General features: G+C 40.1%; 1 pseudogene; it reads right to left on the bottom strand.

The window, feature by feature from the left end:
- Positions 1 to 4,651: 4,651 nt before the first annotated feature.
- LOC104656251 lies at positions 4,652 to 5,270 on the bottom strand (annotated as a pseudogene).
- Between the last annotated feature and the right edge of the window lie 4,921 nt (positions 5,271 to 10,191).

Below are 10,191 nucleotides of genomic sequence, written 5' to 3'. Positions count from 1 at the left end.
AGGAAACCAAAGAAGCCATAGAAATGATATTTAAGGACTTTGGACTTGGTGAGTATGAATTGTTCATATAGTTATCAATTAGGGAAAACAATATTATGCAAATGATATTGTGAATGCTATGATCAATGGAATATTTTAAAGTTGTATTAGTTTCTATTCCTGCATAACAAATTACCACAATACCCATATATTAGCTTGTAGTTCTGTAGGTCATAAGTCCAAGCAAGTTCAGCTGAGTTCTATGCTTAGGACATAACCATAGTAAAGTCGAGGCATTGGCTGGGTGAGTGCTCAGTTCTCACCCAGAGTTCAGAGTTCAGAGTCCTCTTCCAAGTTAATTCTTTAAGTTTTTTTCTAATATGTATATGTGTCTTGCTCTATTGCCCAGGCTAGAGTGCAACAGCGTGATCTTGGCTCATTGCAAGCTCCACCTCCTGGGTTCATGCCATTCTCCTGCCTCAGTCTCCCGAGTAGCTGGGACTACAGGCACCCACCACCATGCCTGGCTAATTTTTTGTATCTTTAGTAGAGTCGGGGTTTCACATGTTAGCCAGGATGGTCTTGATCTCCTGACCTTGTGATCTGTCTGCCTCAGCCTCCGAAAGTGCTGGGATTATAGGCATGAGCCACCGTGCCTGGCCTACTTTTTATATATTTTTTAAAATTTAGAGACAAGGTGTTTCTCTGTTGGCCAGGGTAGAGGGCAGTGGCATGATCATAGGTTACTGCGGGATCAAATTCCTGGGCTCGGGGAATTTTCTCACCTCAGCCTCCCAAGTAGCTAGGGCTACAGGCACACACTACCATACCTGGCTAACATGTGAAACATGGCTATATATATTTGTAGAGACAGGGTCCTTCTATGTTGCCCAGGCTGGTTTTGAACTCTTGAGCTCAAGCAATTCTCTGGACTCAGCCTCCTCAGTTGGGATTATAGGTGCTTTTTTTTTTTTTTTTTTTTTTTTTTTTTTTTTTGAGATGGAGTCTTGCTCTGTTGCTGAGGCTGGAGTGCAGTGGTATGATTTTGGCTCAGTGTAACCTCTGCCTCCTGGGTTCAAGCAATTTTTCTCCCTCAGCCTCCCAAGTAGCTGGGATTGCAGGTGCCCGCTACCATGCCTGGCTAATTTTCCTATTTTTAGTAGAGACGAAGTTTCATCTTGTTGGCCAGGCTGGTCTCGAACTCCTCACCTCAAGTGATCTGCTCACCTCAGCCTCCCAAACTGCTGGAATTACTAGTGTGGGCCACTGTGCCCGGCCAGTTCTTACTATTATCAGAATTCTAGTCCATGTAGATGTGGGACTAAAGTTCCCATATTCTTAATATTTCTTGGCTGGGGGCATTTCTGAGCTCCTTAAGGCAATCTGCACTCCTTCTCATGTGAGTCCCATCATCTTCAAACCAACAATAGCATGTCAAGTTCATCTCATGCTTGGACTCTTTCTGGCTTAATCTTTCAAAGTTCATGTGTTTTTGAGGTCTCATGTCAACAGGTACATAGATATCTCCCTTTTAAAAAGTCAACTGTGGGCCAGGTGTGGTGGCTCACACCTGTAATCTCAGCACTTTGGGAGGCCGAGGCAGGTGGATCACCTGAGGTCAGGAGTTCGAGACCAGCCTGACCAACATGAAACCCTGTCTCTACTAAAAATACAAAAATTAGCCGGGTGTGGCGGTGGGTGCCTGTAATCCCAACTGCTTGGGAGGCTGAGGCAGGAGAATTGCTTGAACCCGGGAAGCGGAGGTTGCAGTGAACCGAGATCGCGCCATTGCATTCCAGCCTGGGCAACAGAACAAGACTCCATCTCAAATAAATAAATAAATAAATAAATAAATAAATAAATAATTCAACTGTTGGTTCAGCGCGGTGGCTCACGCCTGTCATCCTAGCTCTTTGGGATGCCAAGTTGGTGGATCACTTGAGGTCAGGAGTTCAAAACCAGCCTGGCCAACATGGTGAAACCCCGTCTCTACTAAAAATACAAAAAAATTAGCTGGGCATGGTGGTGGGCACCTGTAATCCCAGCTACTAGGAAGGCTGAGGCAGGAGAATTGTTTGAACCTGGGAGTGAGCCAAGATTGAACCACTGCACTCCAGCCTGGGGGACAGAGGAGACTCTGTCTCAGAAAGTAAAATAAAATAAAATAAAACAAAACAAAAAGTCAACTGTGCCATAGAACCCAACACAATTACCAGAGTAATACTGCATCACATTCAAGATTCTGGGGATTAGGGCAGGGAATCTTGGGTCTATTTACTGAAATTTTACCTACCACATAGCAAATAAAGGATGTTAATTAAGACTGCATAAAAATGGTGAACTGCTTATGACATAACAACGAATCAAGAAAACCAGGGTGCATAATTGATTATGCAGAATAATCACAGCTGTGTGAAAACTTCTGGACATAGAAAAAACAGGGAAAGGAATTACAATACTCTCTCTTTACTGCATTTCCCTTACTCAAAGTCTTAGTACGGGTAGATTTTCTTCTCTCTCTCTCTCCCTCTAGTCTCTTGACTAGGATTGGAGGGTGCACTTCCAAGATGGCTTGCTCACATAGCTGTTGGCAAGAGTCCCCAGATTCTTATCACATGTCTGTCTTTATAGTGTGTTGAGAGAGAGAGAGAGAGAGAGAGGGAGAGAGAGAGAGATATTATATAGTCCAGCCTCAGAAGTGTTATATCATCACTTCTACTGTTTTTTTTTTCCCCCAGCTTCTAACATTTTTCTCCTTTTACATGTAACAAAGTAGAAGAAATAATATAGGATTCAAACTGCAAAAGTAATTAATCAGTAGAATGTATATACACACAAAAAATCCCCATAAGAAGACAAGCTTATTTACAATGAAGAAACACGTGTACATCTAAGATAGTTCTCATATAAGACATTTAAAAAATAAAACATATCCTACAATGGACACCACTGTTTACAGCAATATTAAAGGGGAGAAAACAATACTCATTTAATACCACAAGGTAGAGCGTCAGTGGAATAAATTCATAAAACTATATTACAGCTTGTTAATCCATTTAATAATTGCTCTAAATATGTCATATTTTTGGCCCTCAGAGGAGGTCCATTCCTACAGATTTCAGATTTCAACTACTCTAAATTTCTAGCTACTGAGAGGTAGAGGATGATTATTATCATGATTATAATGATTATTAGAAACACACACACACACACACACACACACACACACACACACAAACTCACCAAGGAGTTACAAAATCTGTGGAGACCAGAGGCCAACCATGATCACCTCATGTCTGCTCTCACCAACAGCCTTGCATTTTTCAGAGAAATATCTGAAAAAGTAGTCAGACACCAGTGTGGTTATTATCTCCTATGCCAAACCTATTGGGACTGAAACAAGCAGTATTACCATAAATGAGAGCATTGAGGCTTACCTTTCAAGGCTTATTCTGGTCTCAGAAATTAATTAGATAAGATTATTTTCTATTGAAATGAATTTTGGCTAACATAAAAGACTAGTCCTTTACTAGCTGGTCTTAGGGTAAAGGTCATACACATGAGTCTTAACCTACTCTCTGTCATAGCTAAAGTCAGCTGAAGGTCCAAAATTGGAAGTATGCCAAAAATCCTAAGTACAATCGTTTGGAAGTCTGCCATGAAAAAGCCTTTAAGGATGTACTAACTTGAAGTATAAGTGCAAGGGCATAAGAGCTGTTAAATCTTCCTCGTTTGGGAGAAAGGATCAATGTTCCCTACAAAAAGCTAAGTTTTGCCTAAGGGAGAAACCTACATATACTAGGGTATAGAATTAATTTAATTTTGTTCCATCAGGATCCTTTTTCCACGGTAAAAAAACAGAGTGAGGAATGAATTTTTTTTTTTTTTTTGAGACGGAGTCTCTCTCTGTCACCCGGGCTGGAGTGCAGTGGCGCGATCTCAGCTCACTCAAGCTCCGCCTCCTGGGTTCTCGCCACCGCGATCTGCTAATTTTTAAATTTTTAGTGGAGACTGGGTTTCACCGTGTTAGCCAGGATGGTCTCGATCTCCTGACCTGTGATCTGCCCGCCTCGGCCTCCCAAAGTGCTAGGATTACAGGCGTGAGCCACCGTGCCCGGCTGAGGATGAATCTTAATTGGTCTCTTCATCAGAAGTGGTAAATTTGGTCTCTGTATTCATGAAATCAGACAGTTTTTTAAGTATGCAGTGGAAGCAGGCAGTAGAATATAAGATTCCTGTAGCCACAGACCACTACCTGGTATCAAACTAAAAAAAGGATCAACTTAAACAATTATCCAAAGTCACTTTAACTGTACTGAAGGGTAAAGTTCACCACTATATTATTTTAAAGAAAGTTGTCTAAATGTAAGAATTCCATTAACCCTGGGTGAGAAAAATCAAAACAAGTCATACTCTCTAATGAGTTATCCAGTGAGAATGAGAATGCTTTTAACTATATTTGACTCGCAAACACTTACTTGGTAAGTGTGAATTTCTTTCTTTCTTTCTTTTTTTCTTTTATCCCATTGGATTTAGACTATTGAATAATTAAGGGCAGAATGAAGGAGAACAAAGAGCTACTTCTTCAACATTTTAGTATCTAGATAGTATAGTAGAAACTGTTCCTAGGGACAATGTACATGCCATTAATCACATTGAATAAAGCAATGAATTATTCATTTTTCTTTTCTTTTTGTTTGAGAAGCTTGTTTATCTCCCTTTGGCCTTTCCAGTGTGGTTTGAAATGATTCCATGTTGGTTTAGTTGAGGAAGCAACAGTAAGAAAGTCACTATCAGGTAGATGAGAAGCAGGTTGTGGACTTGCTGTCCCATCCAAACAACTGCAGCAAGATAAATGATCATGGCCATGAAACACATTTCAGGCTTTTATTCCTTCAGTGTGAAGATTTGTTTCCACCAGTCCATAGCTCTGCATCGAGTTTTTAGGAGACTGCTGCAAATTTCATGGAATCTTTGCTGTTGATCGCTGGTGCATTTATTAGAGCCAAAAATGTTAGGTGCTAGAATGGAAACAAGGTAGTCAGCCAAGCACCAAAACATAACAAAAGAGGAAACAGCAGACAGAACAGATGGATCTAGATAGTAGATAATTGAAACACCAAAGAAACCAAGTCCATGATGGCAGGTGAAAACCAAGCTCTTTCCCATGATAAGACTTTATCCACCATCAACATCACTGTTCCCCATTCTTGCAGCTATTGTTCTAAACTTGCAGTCTCTGCAGCCAGCAAATTGATGCTGTGATTACCTCCTTCTGCCATCATCCCTGAGGTCCTGTCTCAGCAAGCACAAACCATCCTCCGACTCAACCTTCCTCCTGAGATCCACAGGGCGATTCTGGCCACTTCTGCTGTATTCTGTTGGTTACCCAGATGCACCTTTATACAGTGTAGAAGGGGATTGCACAGTGGCATGAATACCAGAGATGATGGAGATCATTGAGGTCATCTTGTTGACTGGCTTCCGTTTACCAACTCCTGTCAGCCATTGGTTGAAGGATATTAATTTTATTAATTACCAGGGATATTAATTTTCTAGTATTCAGGGTTTACTATGCACGTGGACAAAGAAAGCTCCAGTTGCCAGAAAGATCCCCTCAGGCACAGAGTTGGGGAGTTGGGCCAGTATGCTAACACATGAAAAATGTTAATGCGTTATGCAGAGGAGGGTCATCAGTCAACTCTTCCACTGCTTTGATACACTCTTACCTAACATTATATTTGCTTTGTACTGTCATTGATTCCTCAAGGTGGTGGCTGATTACAGTTTCTTTAAAAAACAAAACAAAACAAAAAAACCTCAAACAGGAGAATTAGTCAGATAAGTAGAGTCGCTGCTGCAGTTGGTCCCAAGACCATCACTGTTATCTATTGTCTCCCTCTTCTGTCAGTCATTCTAGGCTCCCTCATTCAGCATTCCTGCTGCTCCCAGTTTCTTGCTGTTTGGTGACTCAGACCTTCATCTCTGAAAGGCCCAAGCCCCTGGTTACTGTACTCTTTTCCGACCTTGGTTGATGCAATTACCTCTTTACTGCTATCACCAAGCATGGAAACACCAAGACATGTTCCAATAAATCTCTGAGTTCTACCTGTACTTCTCTCTATCCCCATTACGTAGTAGCAACTCTATATCCTCATGATTATAGTCAATTACCTCTGCCACTATAGTTTTGCCAAATTTGGGGAGTTTTCAGGCATTATTTCTTTTTCAGTTTCACCACTTTCCTCTTATTCTAAAGCTCCAGTGATATGAACTTAGATCTCTTGTTATTATCTCATAGGTCTCTGAAACTCTACTCATTTTTCTTTCAGTCTACCTTCTCCCTGTTTTTCAAACTGGGTAAATTCTATTGATCTGTTTAAAGTTTATAGATTCTGTTCTCTGGCATCTCCCCTTTGTATTGAATCTATCCAGACAACTTTTTAATTTCAGTTATTGTATTTGTCAGTTCTCTGGACTCAACTGCTGCCTGAAATTCCTGGGCTTAAGAAATCTTCCTGCCTCAGCCTCCCGAGTAGTTGGAACTACAGGCACTCACCATCATGCCCAGCTAATTTTTAACTTTTTGCAGAGGTGAGATCTCACTATGTTGCCCAGGCTGGTCTCAAACTCCTGGGCTCAAGTGATCCTCCTACTTAAGCCTAACAAAGTGATGGTATTATAGGCATGAGCCACCACACCTGGCCTCACTGAAGCATTTTTGTGAGAGCTATTTTAAAGTCCTTTTCCAATAATTTGAGCATCTGATTCATCTTGGTGTTGATATCAGTTGATTGTCTTTTCTCCTTCATGTTCTGATTTCCTAATTCTTGGAATGAAATGTAATTTTTCATTGCAGCCTGGACATTATGGGCTTTTTTACTAGGAAGCTCTGGATCCTATTTAATCTTCTTTTTAGCAGGTAGTTCTGTTGAGGTGTTGTGCAAAGTTTGGTGGATGTATATGTTCAGTTTCCAGCTGGGTGCCACTGGCACCACCCCAGCAAAAAGGGGACCCTTAAATCACATTGCCTTATTGCCTCTGAATGGAGATGATCAGCTTTCTGCTGGGCCAGCTGGAAGCAGGAAAAGCAGAGGGCCAACTAGACTTACCTCCTTCCTGGTTGGTATGGCAGGAGTGGAGGCTTAGCTCACCACTGGGCCTTGTTGACAAGGCGATGGGAACAGGAACTCCAAGTAGCCCTGCTTTCCATTGCCTTGTTCAGTTACATGGCCACTGGATGGGTGTGGAGGTTCAGCTCCTCACTGGGCATTGCTGACACTGGGGTGGAGGAACCTGAGTGTTGACTGTCTCACCTTACAGGACCTCATTCTACCTCATTGTTGCCAGGTAGAGATGGAGGCTCAGCTCATTGTTGGACCCCACTGACATTATCTTGCTGGAAGACTGGAGCACCACATGCTTCTGCCATCTGGGAAATGGAAGATCAGCTCCCTGTTTGGCCTGCTGACACTACCAAGTGGGAAACCAGAATGCACAGTTGGCTTCTATTGGGAAGGAAGGTGGGGTGGAAGATCAACTTCCCTGCTCACTAACTGAGACCAGGGAGTGTGATTTATTTGTTGGTGTTTAACTGAAGCAGGAAGGGTACTGCTAGAAAGATTTCCTGTTGTTAGGCCACCGCATTTTTCCTTGTCCTTTGGCTAGAAGGAATGGGCTTTCCTTGAAGCTTTTGTTATTTATGCCTGTTGGTGGCTCTGGGTTGGAGGTTTCTGTAACATCCTGTCCAGAACTTCTTTGATAAATGTTATGGTGGTATATTATTTTTCCTTTTTAAAAAACTCTAATGTAGTTATTTTTTTTTTTTTTTTTTTTTTTTATTATACTTTAAGTTCTAGGGTACATGTGCATAACGTGCAGGTTTGTTACATATGTATACTTATGCCATGTTGGTGTGCTGCACCCATCAACTCGTCAGCACCCTAATGTAGTTATTGATATGGTTGGGTTTAAATCTACCATTTTGTGATTTGTCTTCTATTTCCCCCATTTGTTCTGTGTTCATTTTCTGTCCTTTTTGGTCTAGATAGAGTTTGTTTGTTTGTTTTTGGGTTTTATTTTAGTATTTTAATTTTATTTCATCTTCACTATAATCTTATTAGTTATACTATTTATGTTAGCTGTTTCTCTAGAATTTAGATTATACATCTTTAATACAGTATAATAACTTCAAATAATATTATATCATTTCCTGTATGATATAAGAAATATTCAAACTTCTGTTTTTCTCCTCCCAGGCTTTTTGTTATTACTTTATTTTACTTCTACATGTTATAAATTTCACAATATATTTTTGCTTTACATAGTCAAAATATTTAAAAAGTGATTTAAAAACTGATTATAAAACACTGTGATATTTTTGCCTTACTTATAAAGATTACCTTACCCAGACAATCTGTAAAGAATATAGATTTATATGTATTGCTTTGAACATCTGCCCAAGCCATAGAAGAGGCAAATTAGGAAGTGTTTAGCAAGATACTTCTGGAAGCTAAGTTAGTTCTAGGCTGTATATCAGGCATCCTGAGTACCCATTGATTGATACCAATTTACTTAGCGTTCATGGGTGAGGTTTCACTTGTTCATGGACTTTGAATCCCTGGTGTGTATGGCAGTGGTTATTACAGTGGCTATACAAACTGATGTCATGCTAATTGTCAAAAGTTTGGAACTCTTCCATATTTGAAGGCTGCTGGATGTTGTCCACTTATTAAATGGCTAAATGAATGAGACTAATAACAGGAAATGCATTGGAATGGAAAATTTTTAATAATACCTCTGAGTATTCATTGATGGCAAGTTTAATTATGTCATGTGATGATCACTTCAAAATCCTGTGTTAGATAGATAAAAATTCCAAAGCTTGCAAGCCTAAAATTTACCCTGAGCAGAATTTTGAGTTTCATGATCTTACATCCTAGGCTTCTATAATAGGATATCAGAGGAGAATGGAATCATTAGAGGAGACACAGAGTAGATGGTAAGTGTGGGATATATATGGAGAACATTTATTTTAAACAAATAAGATATGTAGTTTTTATGTATAAACAAATGTTACTGATTATACATTGAAGAATATTGCTCTGGACTTTAGAAGAGAGCCTAGGCTTAATAGAGCTCCTGGGTTTTGGTTGATTTGATTTCATGACACTAAGTTTTGCTATCCTCTTGCTGCCTCACCTTTATAATGTGATCATGATTATTGTTACTTATTTAAAGTGGGTGCTGAGGTGGGGAGAGAGGGGATAACAGGCTTATTAAGAAAAGCTTATCTCCTGAGACTGATGAATGTACAGTGGTCTTATGTATTCCTAAACTTCACCACAGTCCGATCTTGATGATCATTGCAAAGAAGGTCATTATATTAGTTAGAGTTCTCCAGAGAAGCAGAACCAAAGGTTTCACACACACACACACACGCATGCACACACACACATATATAAATTAGTCCTTTGTTATATATGGGAGGATTGGTTTACAGGATGCCCCCACCAATAGCCAAATCTGCAGTCATCCCTGCAGAACTGGCATATACTAAGTTGACCCTCCATATACATGGGTTTTGCATCCTGCGAGTGCTGCATTTTCAATCTGCGTTTGGTTGAAAAAAAATCTGCGTATAAGTGGACTCACACAGTTCAAATCCATGTTGTTCAAGAGTCAACTGTGTGTGTATACATTATGTATATAATAAGGGAGAGAGAGACAGAGAGAGAGAGCTTGATTTGTTAGGAGACTGTGGATTGTGGGTTTGGAAGGTTTAAAGTATGCACGGCAGGACTGCAGGCTGGAAATTCCAGCAAGAGTTACTGTTGTAGTCTTGAATCTAAAGGCAGTCTGGAAACAGAATTCTTTCTTCTTCTCGGGACCTCTGTCATTTTTCTTAAGGCCTTCTACTGATGGAGGGCAATTTGCTTTACTTGAAGTCTACTGATTCAAACATTAATCACATCTGAAAAATAACCTCAAAGCAACAGGTAGATCATTGTTTGACCAAACAACTGGGTACCGTGGCCTAGCCAAGCTGACACATACAATGAACTATTACAGTAATTAAAGGGATACAATTATTACCTGTATTCCATAATGAAAATAAAGTTAAGAGACTTGCCCAAGTATACACAGAGTAATATATGAGTTGGCTAAAGGAGCAAAAAGAAGCAGAATCCAAATATATATATATATATATAT

This window comes from Rhinopithecus roxellana, chromosome 5 (assembly GCF_007565055.1).
Source record: "Rhinopithecus roxellana isolate Shanxi Qingling chromosome 5, ASM756505v1, whole genome shotgun sequence".
NCBI lineage: Eukaryota > Metazoa > Chordata > Mammalia > Primates > Cercopithecidae > Rhinopithecus > Rhinopithecus roxellana.
Note: the sequence above shows the minus strand (reverse complement) of the source record. Positions and strands in the feature narration are given on the sequence as shown.